This window comes from Leptidea sinapis, chromosome 15 (assembly GCF_905404315.1).
Source record: "Leptidea sinapis chromosome 15, ilLepSina1.1, whole genome shotgun sequence".
Lineage (NCBI taxonomy): Eukaryota > Metazoa > Arthropoda > Insecta > Lepidoptera > Pieridae > Leptidea > Leptidea sinapis.
In genome coordinates, this window is record NC_066279.1 from 1,606,078 (window position 1) to 1,619,740 (window position 13,663).

At 35.5% G+C, this 13,663-nt stretch overlaps 1 non-coding gene across 1 annotated transcript; it reads left to right on the forward strand.

Annotated features, from left to right (window-relative positions):
* The first annotated feature begins 1,219 nt into the window (after window positions 1-1,219).
* Window positions 1,220-1,291, forward strand: Trnag-ucc (transfer RNA glycine (anticodon UCC)). Its single transcript has one exon. It is a non-coding gene; the product is annotated as a tRNA-Gly (tRNA).
* The last annotated feature ends 12,372 nt before the right edge of the window (window positions 1,292-13,663 follow it).

Here is a 13,663-nt window from a genome sequence, read left to right on the forward strand (position 1 = left end):
ATTTAACGTTAGGGTCGACTGGCAGCGGCATGGGCGCAGCCCATATTCATCATCATTCTCATTTCAGCCGGAAGACGTCCACTGCTGGACAAAGGCCCAAAGATTGCCTTTACGATCGGTCCTGTCCTGTCATAGCCCATACTACCTCCTAACAATTAATGTATTAAATGAGCCTGAGTGTGCATTACACGACGTGAAAACCTCCACAAGGCAAGGTTAAAATAAGAACTATTTTCATTATTGTATTTTCATCAAGTAATTATAAACATTCACGATATCTAATTTTAATAGGGTATAAATTACTCAGATAAAACGGTTAAATTCTGCGCAGGTTATAGGACCTTTTTAATTATTTCGTAAAAAAGTTATTCCGTACAAATATAACGCTACGTAAGATAATCTCGACCCTATGTCTAACACACTAGGGTTGAGTCTGACATAGCTTGCTGATACCTAAACAACTTGTTTACTTGTTTATTTTTTCTTAATTATTTTCTTTTATGTATAACTAACTCTGTTGGACAATGTGCAAGCATATGTATAAAATAAATGAGAGTACTTCATTCGATTCATTTATTCATTCAGGTACTGATCATTTCTGGAGCAACAGTCAGTTTTTTCTTATGGAAAAGAAGGACAAACGAGCGTACGAATCACCTGGTGTTAAGTTATCACCGCCGCCCACATTCTCTTGCAATACCAGAGGAATCACAGGAGCCATTGCCGGCCTTTAAAGAAGGTGTGCAAGCTTTTTTTGAAGGTACCCATTCGTATCGTCCCGGAAACATCGCACAAGGAAGCTCATTCCACAGCAATGTGACCGCCACAGATCCAGATGGTGGGGATGATGTCCTTGGTATGGATGGAATTCGGCTGGAAGCTGTTAGTATGTTATTGGAGTTCTAGTGCATAACGAGTTATTGGCGCCTACGAAGTGTTTTACTTGTACAAGTGTATTTCGAACCCTGAGGTCCTGACAATATTCTACCTGCTTACATTTGGCAATGATTTTTCATAACTTTTGTGGTCCGTACATGCTAAAGCTAGTCAAGAGATAAATAACAGTTTTTAAATAACCAAATTTAAATAGCATTGTTAAGTAGGACAGTTAATATGTAGATAATTTTCTATTGTTTTATCAGCTGCTATGACGTAAAAGTCGATAAGATAATTTATATTAGTTATAATCAAATGTTAGTTTTCACAAAATAATACAGATGCGTTGGTGGTGTAATGGTCAGCATAGTTGCCTTCCAAGCAGTTGATCCGGGTTCGATTCCCGGCCTACGCACAGTTTTTTGCTTTTATTTTTCTGGATCTTTATCATTTATATTTTGACTGCAACAGCTGTGAAAACGTCGAAAAACACAAAATCACGCAAACTAACACAAAGTGTCCCTCAAATCGCGAGTGTTAGACGTAGATTGTCACTCACACTAGAGTTATAAACCTGACATGTTTTCATCGGTTGTCTAACCACAGAAGGCTCCATGTAGACGTATAAATTATCTTAATTCTGGATATTTAATAAGACCAGCTCCACCCTCAGCATCGATGTAAGGTTTAAGATTATTTAGAATCCACATTTTATGAAAATATTTTAAATCGATCCTACATACAGACATTTCAACACATCAAACTTAATTTTCACCTTACTATCATCGGCACTGACTCATTAAACAGTATCGCCTTATTCATAATAAAACGCTAACCGCTGATAAAAACCTATTTTAATTTAAACGTGTTAAAAGCCTATCGAACGTTTGATGAAATTCTTTAATCATATATTTTTGTTAGCATTTTTTTTGGTAACAAAAAAAAAATTTAATTTATTTATCGAAGTTTTGTGTATGTCTCTGAAATATGTCATATATGTATGTCTCACGAGAAACTACAATTATTGTGTAACGCAAGGGTCACATGGGGATATCATCGCCGATGTTACTATTTTTTTATGATAATAAGGGACGAGAAGATCAGGACGTTCAGCTGATAGTTGTTGATACGTTCTGCCCATTATAATGCCGTGCCGCTCAGGATTCTTGAAAAAAAGAAAAATTCTGAGCGACACTACAATTGCGCTCGTCATCTTGAGACATAAGATGTTAAGCCTCATTTGACCAGTAATTTCACTAGCTACGGCGCCCTTCAAACCGAAACACAATAATATTTACACATTACTGCTTCACGGTAGAAATAGGCACCGTTGGGGTACCCATAATCTAGCCTACATGCTGTGCAAAGGAGCCTCCCACTGGTGGTTGTTCATGAATAACACGTTATACGGTTATATTCGTTCGGGTCGATTCTAGTTACAGTGGAGACAGATTGAAATCGATAAGTTCAGATATAAAAACTATTAAACTATTTAAGAAGTATCTTTGAAATGAAAAAAATATCTTTCATTTTCATTTCAAGGAAATTTTTTTTCCATTATTTTAAAATTTTTCGTTAAACGTTAAGCCTTATGTGGTCCGAGGCTAATTTTATAAACTGGAAGACCAGCGCTGTTATTCAAACCAACAAAAATGCTGGGACCTCTCATTGACGTATACAAACAATATTCCACAATTATTTCTTTGTTGTTTGTCTTTTGTATTTACGTTTAGGTACCTACTATATTCTTTCTATACTATATGATTTTTAATTAAAATTTTGTAGTTAAAATTTATTTAATTCTAGTCCATTGCTTGTGGTTCAGCGAACATGTGAGATACAGAGGCTTATAGTAGCTGAATTACGATAGAAATGTTCTAGTTCACCAACTAACGCCTGGGTGTCAAATTTGGGTGACAGTGTGCGCGCGCATCGTAGAAATACACTCTGATAATTTTTCTCTTATGCGCCAAAAGAAGTATAGCTTCATTCATTCATTCATACACTTGTCTAACACTAAGATGATGTAGTATTTTCTTTTATTAACGCTAGTGTAAATGATGCTAGTGTAGATGATAACTGTGTTTTTACATTAAATTTTTGCTTAAAAGTAACATTTTTGTAATTATTTTAGTAAACCCGACGTTTCAGGACATTTCCAGATCTCGTTTACACGGGGACTTTGGGAAAATGTAACTTTTACGCAATAAAGTAATGTAAAAACAAAGTTACAATTACATGCGTTTTAATCCTTTAAAAAGTGTTTTATTTAAACACTAAAGTGATGGTAAATAAAACAAATCTCATTATCACTATTGACTTTAGCGCTTCCGTTGATTAAAGTGATCGATAACCATGGATGAATGTTAGTCACATAATTAATACAAATGTCACGTAAAATATAATCACATTAACAAGAAAGAAACTTTTGGCGCGAATTCTCAATATTGTACAGTCACTGCTATAGATAATAAAGTGTCATTTGTCACTACAAAGAATACTGCGCCATTACCAGACTTGAATACAAATGATGTACAAAATAGCATCCAGTATTTTTTATAGACTTAAGAGCATTACATCTCGTGAAACGCCGAATCCCACCTGGCTTACCACTTTGAGTTTATTAAAGTGAAAACTTGTCCGCGCGCGCTGAGTTAATTGTTTTGTACTACTGAGAATGATATGTCACGCTTGGCTTTGTAACGCTCGTTGGACTAAGGGAGGGCTAATTAGGTATAGTTATATCATACACTAGCTGTCCCGACAGACGTTGCTCTGTACGCAGTAAATAAAATACTATTTTATGAATTTGTCAATAATGTTTCATAAAATTAATTATTATTTCGTAAAATATGCTCTCCCTGTTGTAATAAGGAAATTGTTTCACAGCAGAACTGTCAAAGCTTTCGTCATAAAATTCTCTCATAGAAAATATTTCCATACAAAACAAATATTGGAAATAAAAATAATTATGGGACCCAAATCAAAATTAAAACTATCCTATCTTTCAAGTTGGACTAAACTGGATATACAGGATGGGGATAAACATAAAGGGAAAGTACCTTAAATACCGTAGATAGGGTATTTTACTGAAAGAAAACTTTTTGTTATTTTTAAGTTAGTAATTCTGCATTCAAAGATTTTCTAAAAACTACTTGCCTCGTCTGGGACTCGAACCGACTTAAATGTAAAAAAAACACCCCGAAGCCCGAGCGAAGAAATGGAGCAATAAACTCTTCTTGTATTCCTGTCCTGACCTACTCTATTCTTTTCGTAGCCTTATCGAAGCGTCGGTGATGCAATAGATAGAGCTTGACTCTCACCACAGTTCGGTTCGATCCCCGCCCGTTACATATCAATTTATTTCAGTTCCGAATTCATGTGGCGGTGCCTTTTTCTGCCGTGAAGCAGTATTGTGTGTCAGTCTGAATTGCGCCGTAGCTAGTGAAATTACTGGGCAGATGAGACTAACATCTTATGTCTCAAGGTGACGAGCGAAATTGTAGTGCCGCTCAGTAATTTTGGATTTGTCAAGAATCCTGAGTGGCACTGCATTGTAATCTGACGGGCTTATCAATTACCATCAGCTGAACGTCCTGCTCGTCTCGTCCCTTATTGTTATAAACAATATATAAAAAAGGGTTTAGGTATGTTTATTCGACGCTTTATAAATTAATGACATCAAAAAGAATTCTAAAGGAATCAATTTTGAGAAAATAAATGCCTTTTTATGCCTTTTTTTTTATAAGGTCGCTGACGGTCTGATTCCTCTGACGCCACAAGGAAGTATGGGCCGCGGTGATTACATTACATCCAGCTTTAAATAATTTATACGTCTAGACTGCGACAGCTGTGAATACGTCGAAAAAATTGCGGCGAGCAGTTAACCTCTATTTTCAACAACGCACGCACACATAAATAAAGTGACATAGCGAGTGTAACACATTGCTTTTTGAGCAGACTAAAGTAATAAACTTGGCCTGTAATCTTGCGTCTCCTAACAGCAGGAGGCTGTATCTAGACTTATAAATCATCTAAATAAAATTATCATTATCAGGCTATGCCCGTTCTTCGTCTTCTATCATAAGACAATCTTAAAGATATCTGTAGTTGAGCAAGAACTATACATTTGGAATCACCGGGATTCGAACTCGTGACCCTAATTACGTCAAACCCAGTGTAATCCAACACATGTAATTAGTCAGTGTTTTAAACATAATTGACGTTAACAAAACACTGAAAAACAAACTGTCTGTGTTGCCAAATGTTTGACATGAAACACAATAAGCCAGAGAGATGCAAAGAAAATATGGAGATTTATTTTAAAACATTTTCTTAACTCAAAAACTGGACGCGCGTGGGGGGTTTCGTACGGAATTGAAATAAAAGTCGTTTCATTTTTCAAAATATATTCCTTGAGAATGAGCATGATATTAGAGCATTAATTAATCAAATATGTGCACACACACAAAAACTATTTAATATGTACACACGGTACAAAACCTGACTCAATACATAAATCAAAATATTTAAATTTTAACATTAATAAGGTATTCAATAAAATGAAAGTATAAAATAGATCAACTGGCCGTGTTAACTGATACAAGAATGACGTCACGGCTCAATTAGTATCATTGATCTGTGAGGTGTGGAGTAATGATCGGCCCCCATGACACTTAAAGTTTTCGCGCATTTCAGATTATTTAATGAACACATAAAGTTTTTCGAACTAAAAAGAGAATTAACTATTATTTATGATGTCAATTAAATCAACCCCACCGTGAAATAAACACCGCTCTGAGAGAGAAGGAACGGCACAAGATTCTCATTACAATAATCATCTGTTGCCCTGTGCTACCCGGGGCATAAAAAGAAAAGGTCCCAGGCCCAAGGGTGTCTACAGAGGCGACTTAGGGCATTTACCAGTGGTAGGCTCCTGTGCACAGAATGCCGGCTGTATTATAATGTAATAATAATAATATAATAATATTGACACACTTTTTACACAATATCTTGCCCCAAATTAAGCATATATAGCCTGTGTTATGGGTTGCAAGGTAACGATATATTTAATACAATATACTTACTTAAACATACATAAATACATTTCAACATCCATGACTCGGAAACAAACATCCATATTCATCATATAAATGTTTGCACCTACCGGAATTCCAACCCGGGACCTCTAGCTTAGTAGGTAGGATCGCTAACCACTCGGCTATAAAGGTCGTATTATGTGTACCACAACGGCGCCTTTTTCTGCCGTGCCGCCGTGAAGTATTATTGTAATTCGGTCTGAAGGAAAGTGAAATTACTGGGAAAATGACACTATACATCTTATGTCTCGAGGTGATCGGAGCGGCACTGCATTGCAATGGACAGGGCTTATCAATTACCATCAGCTGAACGTCCTGCTCGTCTCATCCCTTATTTTCATTAAAAAAAACTGATCCCAATGTCTCGGGCTCTCCTAGTTAGGGGTCGAGGGTAATTTTTAAGTTACCACAGGGAGTGACAATAACATAACATATTGCATCAACACTTGGCAAACGTCATGAAGCTATATCAGTTCGTAAAGGGGCTTTGGCAATGGGAGAAGAACGGATAAGAAACTGCCGGCCCATCTTTTAAATCAAATAATAACTTAGCCTACTTAATATAATATTATACTTAGGTAGCCTGCGCAAAACCACACAAGAACTAATAATAATCCTATCCAGGTAATAATCCTACTGGTATTTCAGGCTGGTAATCTGCTCGTACTGTGACTAATTCCATAAAAAGAAACTGTCAGTCAGCTTCATTTATATTATTTTTGTTGTCATCCATAATTACAATAAGTATGACATCATTATCATTTTTAGGGTGCCGACGACTTTACGACCCAAGGGGTAAAAACGTAACCCTATTACAAAGACCTGGGGCATGCATATCATATATGCAATTAGGCAGTGCCTACCTCGTTATAAACCCAAATAAATATAGCACGAGTATACTACAGTAGGCAGTCTACAGATTCCCTATACGAAGCAAGCAGCGTTTTATACAACTTATGTTGTACTGTCGGGGTAAAGAGTAACTACGACTAGTTAGATCTACAGTGCCTACCTTGCTAGAAAACCAATACACGCCAATGCGGCCGTTTTCAATATCCAATCTATCCTTAATATAACTTACTAGAGGTAGACAACTCTATCCTTTTACGCGTACTTACATTTCAATAACCTATCTACATAAAGCGTTCGACTATAACTACACTGGCCTTTAAAAGTAAGTATCACACTTTTAAAATTGGGATAACGTTTTAAGTTCACAAGATATACTTTCGAAATAAAAAGGACTCCAAAGAGAATTTAATTTTGTACATAAAAACTTTATAGTCGGTAACCTTCTTTTAAGAATTGGCTGAAAAAAACTTCAAAAACAAAACCATTCCTTTTTCAAAGTGGATGTTTCCGAATAACAATTTTACCATTCACATTTTTCTTTCTGTTTTAAATTTTTTTCAAGATCGATGGAACTTGTTTTTAAAATTTATGCTAAAAAGCACATAACATTTATTTAACATGCCTCTTTCAGTTGAAGAATGTGCTAGAATCATGGCTTTTCTGGAACTAGGCATCAGTATGCGTCGCACTGCAAGAATGGTGGGTGTGACGGTACGAACGGTCCAGAAGGTAAAGCGAAGGTACGAAGAGACTGGACACCATCTGAGGAGACCTTGTAATGGCAGACCCAGGTGTACCAGTGCCCGAGAAGATCGTTATATTATTTCCACTGTGTTAAGAAATCGCCACCAAAATGCAGTTGAAGTCCAGACCCGGAGGGACTACATTAGTGACAGTACAGTGAGAAGAAGACTTGCTGAAGCAAATTTGAAACCCCGAAGACCAGCGAGTGGCCCAAAACTCGAGAGACAGCATCGAGTAGCGAGACTGCGATACGCCCGTGAACACATGCAGTGGGATGAAGAAGAATGGTCAAGAATTTTGTTTGCAGACGAGTCTCGATTCTCCCTTTACACTTCTGATGGAAGGCGAAGTGATTACAGGCGACCTGGTGAGCGATACCATCAAGCCTGCATCTCAGAAAGAGTCCAATACGGTGGAGGCAGTGTACATGTATGGGCTGGCATATCTTCAGAAGGTCGCACAGAGCTAGTAGCCATAGAAAATGGCACCCTCACTGGGCAAAGATATGCTCAAGAGATTCTCAATGAGTATGCAAGGCCGTATTTAGCAAATATGGGTGATGGATCGATGCTGATGCATGATAATGCCCGGCCACACACGGCTCATATCGTACAAGAGTATATTCAGGAGGTATCAGCGTGATAGCTTGGCCATCAAGAAGTCCTGATCTCAACCCGATTGAACACGGGAGGGTTGGAACATTGGGAGGCTAGTCAGAAATCGCCGACCACCACCGACTACCCTCAGGGCACTAAAGCAGGCCCTGGTAGAAGAATGGGAGAATATTCCCCAACATCGGCTCCGAAACCATGTGTTCAGTATGCCAAATCGGCTCGAAGCTGTAATCAGAGCTCGAGGAGGCAATACCAGTTATTAAAAATTAAATAACATGTAATACATTTTAGTAGATTTTTTTACACTAAACTAAATATGTCTTTATTAATTGTTTTATCCTTTTTAAGTTAAAAATGTTACTAATGTATAATTTTAGTTTCTAAGAATTAAAGCCTATAAAATTTGCAACAAAACGCTTTTAATCTTAAATCTCTACCTTCTATAGTTAAGAAAAAAAAAAAAATTTGAAAAGTGTGATACTTACCTTTGCAGGCCAGTGTATATTGGACATAACTATGGATAGATAAGATCTTGTCATTAAACGGTGACAGCAATGTATCCGTAACTAGAGATACGTTACTGAAAACGGCCTTAAGACCAATCTCTCCGTCGTTTGTCTGTCTGTCCAACTGTCATCAGGCTGTGTCCAATGAACCATGATGTTAAACAGTTGACAATTTTACAGATGATGTATTTCTGTTGCTGCTATAACAACAAATAATAAAAACAGAATATAATAAATATTTAATGGGGCTCCCATACAACAGACGTGATTTTAATAGCCTATATTTTATAGATAAAGGGTTCCCCCTTTTTGCGCAAGTCCAACTCACACTTGGCCAGTTTTTATTATCATATTCAAACCTCGATACTAGGTTACTAACAGAAGAAATGAATAATTTTGATAAATTTTTTAAATACCTGTCCAATTTAGAACGGCAAAGAGATCTAATTACATAGAGCAGTGTTTTATACAAAAAAATGTTCGTGTTGCCCGCTCTGTGTCATACATATATCTGCTATTTCCTCTTACCAATAGTACCCATCGTACCTAAAGACATTAACTCGTAAAAAAATACGATGAAGTGTTCGGGTCCGGAACCCGAGCTTCAGGTCGACTCATGCTTTGCCAGTTTCTTAATATAAAGTTGTAAAACAAAATTTAAAAAGAAAACCAATTTGGAAGACCACACACCGCACGTCAGAAATGTCAGGTGTTGCAAATTATCTTCAAAGTGAACATAATTTGAGTTTACTCGCACCTGCATAATATTTAAATTATTTCACGTGAAAGTTAAGTGGACCACCGGCTCAGAAAAGGGTTGAATAGGCCACTATATCGCCGACAAAGGATACGAAAGACGATATTATTTTCGTAAGTGATACGACGGTAAACAATAAATGATATGCAGTGATGTGAGAATTTATTTATATATATACCACTCGTTAGTTCTTACTGTAAATACAACGGATGGAAAAATGCATGCTGATGTTTAAATACTCCGATCGATTGATTTTTATGACATTATCGACGAGACGAGTAGGACGTTCAGCTGACGGTAAATGATATGCCATGTCCATTACAATGCAGTGCCGCTCAGGATTCCTAAAATACCTAAAATTCTGAGCGCCACAACAATTTTTTGAGACTATAAGATGTTAAGTCTCATTTCCCAGTAATTTCACTAGCTAGAGCGCCCTTCAGACCGAAACACAATAATGCTTACACATTACTGCTTCACGGCAGAAAAAGGATCCATTGTGGTACCCATAATCTAGCCGGCATCATGTGCAAAGAGGCCTACCACTGGTATATAACCTTTGAGCTTGGGACTTCCCTATTCTTTTCATGCCCCGGAGAAGCGCAGTACAAATTCATGTTATATATACTCTTATAAGTTTCGAAAATACTTTGTGTGCTTTAAATTATTTGAAACGCGAAAATAATATACTATTTATGAATGGCGCGAAAACTTTAGTACGGTATCCTATGCAAAAAAGCCCCCCACTGGTAAATGCCCTAAGTCGCCTTACCCTTGGTCCAGGGACTTCCCTATCCTTTCATGCCCCGGGCAAGCACAGGGCAATATTGATTTATTAATAAGCCATGTTTCCATTTTTTAGGAAGAAGAGGGCAAACGAGGTTACATATGTCACCTGATGGTATGGACTCTCTTGTGACGCCAGACGAATCGCAAGATGGTTACCAAAATTACGTTTGACCTTCTAAAGCGACGATAAACGTACATATCCTAACTAGGAACCACTAGGAGAAGAATCTTAAAAGAGATATATTTTGAAAGAACCACTAGCATTAACGGATGTTGTTATCGAATGAATGATGCGCGAATAATTTTAAAATAGCAAAACTGACCACTTGTCACCATAAATATCAACTTTCCAAATGTTGACTTTCAGCAAAGCATGGGTTGTTCGTACCTTATTAAGCCTTGCTGGATATCCAAAGGTACATTAAAAAAAAACCTAAATAAGTTTCTTGATCACAAAAATAAAGCCATGTGACTCCTTGACATGAAACCCCTATCAAACTACAACTGCTGCGGGTTTGCAGCTCACTGCAAATTATATAAAAATATTCATTAAAAGAATCAGCATAAATAACAGTGGCTATCAGAGGAAAAGATTTGCCCTGATCTATACTAAAGCGCTTTTCCAACCATAATCCTAGAGGTCCTATACCTCTTCTTGCTGCTGCCTGCGCCTACATCTCCGAGTACAGACGGATTGTGATTGTGTAAGAACTGAAACTATAACTACTTTGTTGTCTATAGTACCCTAGACATCGAAAAATGGTTAAGTGGTACAGACCACGAGATTAAAATACATTACACATAGTTGACAGTTATGCTGTTACACATAATAATTATTGATATACCTGTTTGGAAAACCAATTATCAATTTTTTATCTGTCCATTCTAAAATCTGGACATGTTTTGACAGGAATTTCAGCTTTTGTCATTTTTTCAGGGTTAACTTGGGCTATTTTTGTTTCTAAAAATGGTAAAGGGTTCTGTGGAAAATAATAAAATTATGAGCACATTCCGATGGCATTCAAACCCAAAGCGTCCGGCTCGTAAATAATTAATTACCTTTAAACACGAAGGCGGCGTTGAAAATACTAGGCCACGTATTAAAGCAACATTACAACGAGTATTACTTAAAAACCCAGCACACAAATAAAACCCCTAACACTAATATGTAAGAGCCAATTTTGTAAACATTTCAATCGAACATATTGTACATACTGATGAACTAGGAAGTTATATAGACACTGCTGGAATTCAATATGGCGGCTTCCTTTTCCAATAAATTCTTAACATTGTTTTTATAATTAATTGATTTGTGGATTTAACACTTTTTTTATTATTATTGGCATGATAATTAAAGTAAAAATTAATTATATTTATGACTAAACATAATAATTAATATAATTTTATAAAAGGAAGAAAAATAGTGTCTTTAAAAGTTACACCCAAACAATACGCTTATTTTTGTATAATAAATAGGTGATTTATAGGCCTAAAAAATATTACCACCTCCAATCCTTGACAAAGTGAAAAGTATCTCATTATATTATTACTTTGAATCACTTTAAATATAGGAAAATAAAAAATATTTCACATTTTCATTTTTAAATCGAAACAAAAAGATGATATGACATTCCATTGAAAGCGATGATCTCAGATTTAAAACATACAGACGGAGTGCATTATGAGATGACTGTAAGATATAATAGAGTTATTGCTAAAGGTTGATTAGATCGAGGTTATAAGTAAAAAAAGTCAGATCTAAGGACTGAAAGAGCTTGTAAGGTTTGATGAGAGAGGAAGAAGGTAGACTATTGGAGATCAATAATTTTTACCTGCCATTTATCCGATTTCGCCCTTTTAATTTGGATTCTATATTGATCCTTCCATACATATATTTATTAATCATTTCCCTAGGAAATAAAGAAAAATCTAAAAATATTTAATATAGTGCAATCGTAAAGGAATTTGAATGAAAGAAATTCTAGTCAGCATTATTTTGGAAATGCTTAATTTCATTAGCTTTTTGGTTTTTATAGTTGATAATTATTAAATACTGAGCTTGACAAATATTTTTTTAAGAAAAGTAACATTAATTTTCTTAATTGATTATTTGATTAATTAATTGAGCGTGTTAATGTTACAACTTTAAGCCATGCGTAATTTGACTTCTGTAACTGTGACGCAATGGAAGACTTTTAACATCAGTGAAACATGGTAGTAAAAATTTCTTTAGATCCACTGCGCATTTTCAGATGGACAACAATATTGAAAACAACATCACTGACATAGTAATAATGTCTATCAAAAATTGTAAAGGAATCAATTTTGAGAAAATACATGCCTTTTATGCTTCATTCTTATTTTAAAAAAAGCTTTGATTATATCTTAAAGCGCGTCTGATGTGCTTAGTTCGTACATATAATACATTATGTGATCTAATAAAGCATATCTTGTCATAATAACATGAGAATATGATTTTTGGCACTTCAAATTGTTTAAAAATCATAAAAATCGTATTTAGTACAAAGTTTTTAGGCCGATTCTTCGATCTGATAAAATCTCCAACATCCTACTTATGAAGTCACGATAGGTCTACGGATCAAACGCAAAAATACTGTCAGAGATACATGAAAGGTTTTTACCATACTTATGAAAGCCTTAGACTGAAAATTCCTAGTAAAACGGAAACGTAGCCGTACAAACAAACTAAGCGGCGTACTGTCAATTAAAACCAAATCAAACTATACGTAGACCATTGCAAAGACCTTGAAGTCAATAATTTTAAGTGCGAGTGCTAAAGACGAGCAGTTAAGAATACTTATCAGAAATGACAAGTTGGGACGTTAATTTTTGTACGAACTCTATAATATAAGAATTTTTAAGGTTTCATTCGACAGCTGTTATCACTTAGTAAGTTTTATCTGAGATATTTTTGTGTTACAATTGAACTTCCTTAATAATAAATAAAATTTTAATATCATTAAAATTTGGAACCCTAGATTTAAGCGGATTTTTTAAATAGATTTAAGCATTTAGCATTCTTATTAAATTCTTAATTGAACAAAATATTATATCGAATTGAGCTCCATCTATAGATATTGTAAAGTCTGTTGTTCTAACCCAGAATCACAGACATAAAACAATGGCCGCATGTCAACCGTGTTGAGATTTCACAGAAAAAATAGCACAAATACATATAACTTGGAATACAAATGGTAAAATTGTGTATTTTTATTTGAAATAATATTTTAGAATTACTATTTGTGTCAATGGAAGACATAACGTTCTGTAGGTACTTATTTGGGCTTACTATTCTTTTGAAACATTTTTTTTTTTTTTTTTTTGTGTGTTTGCTCCAGTGAATGCATTTGCACATCGTGTTGCAAAAGAATATTGGTGGAACAACAAAACATCCTATTCCACTAA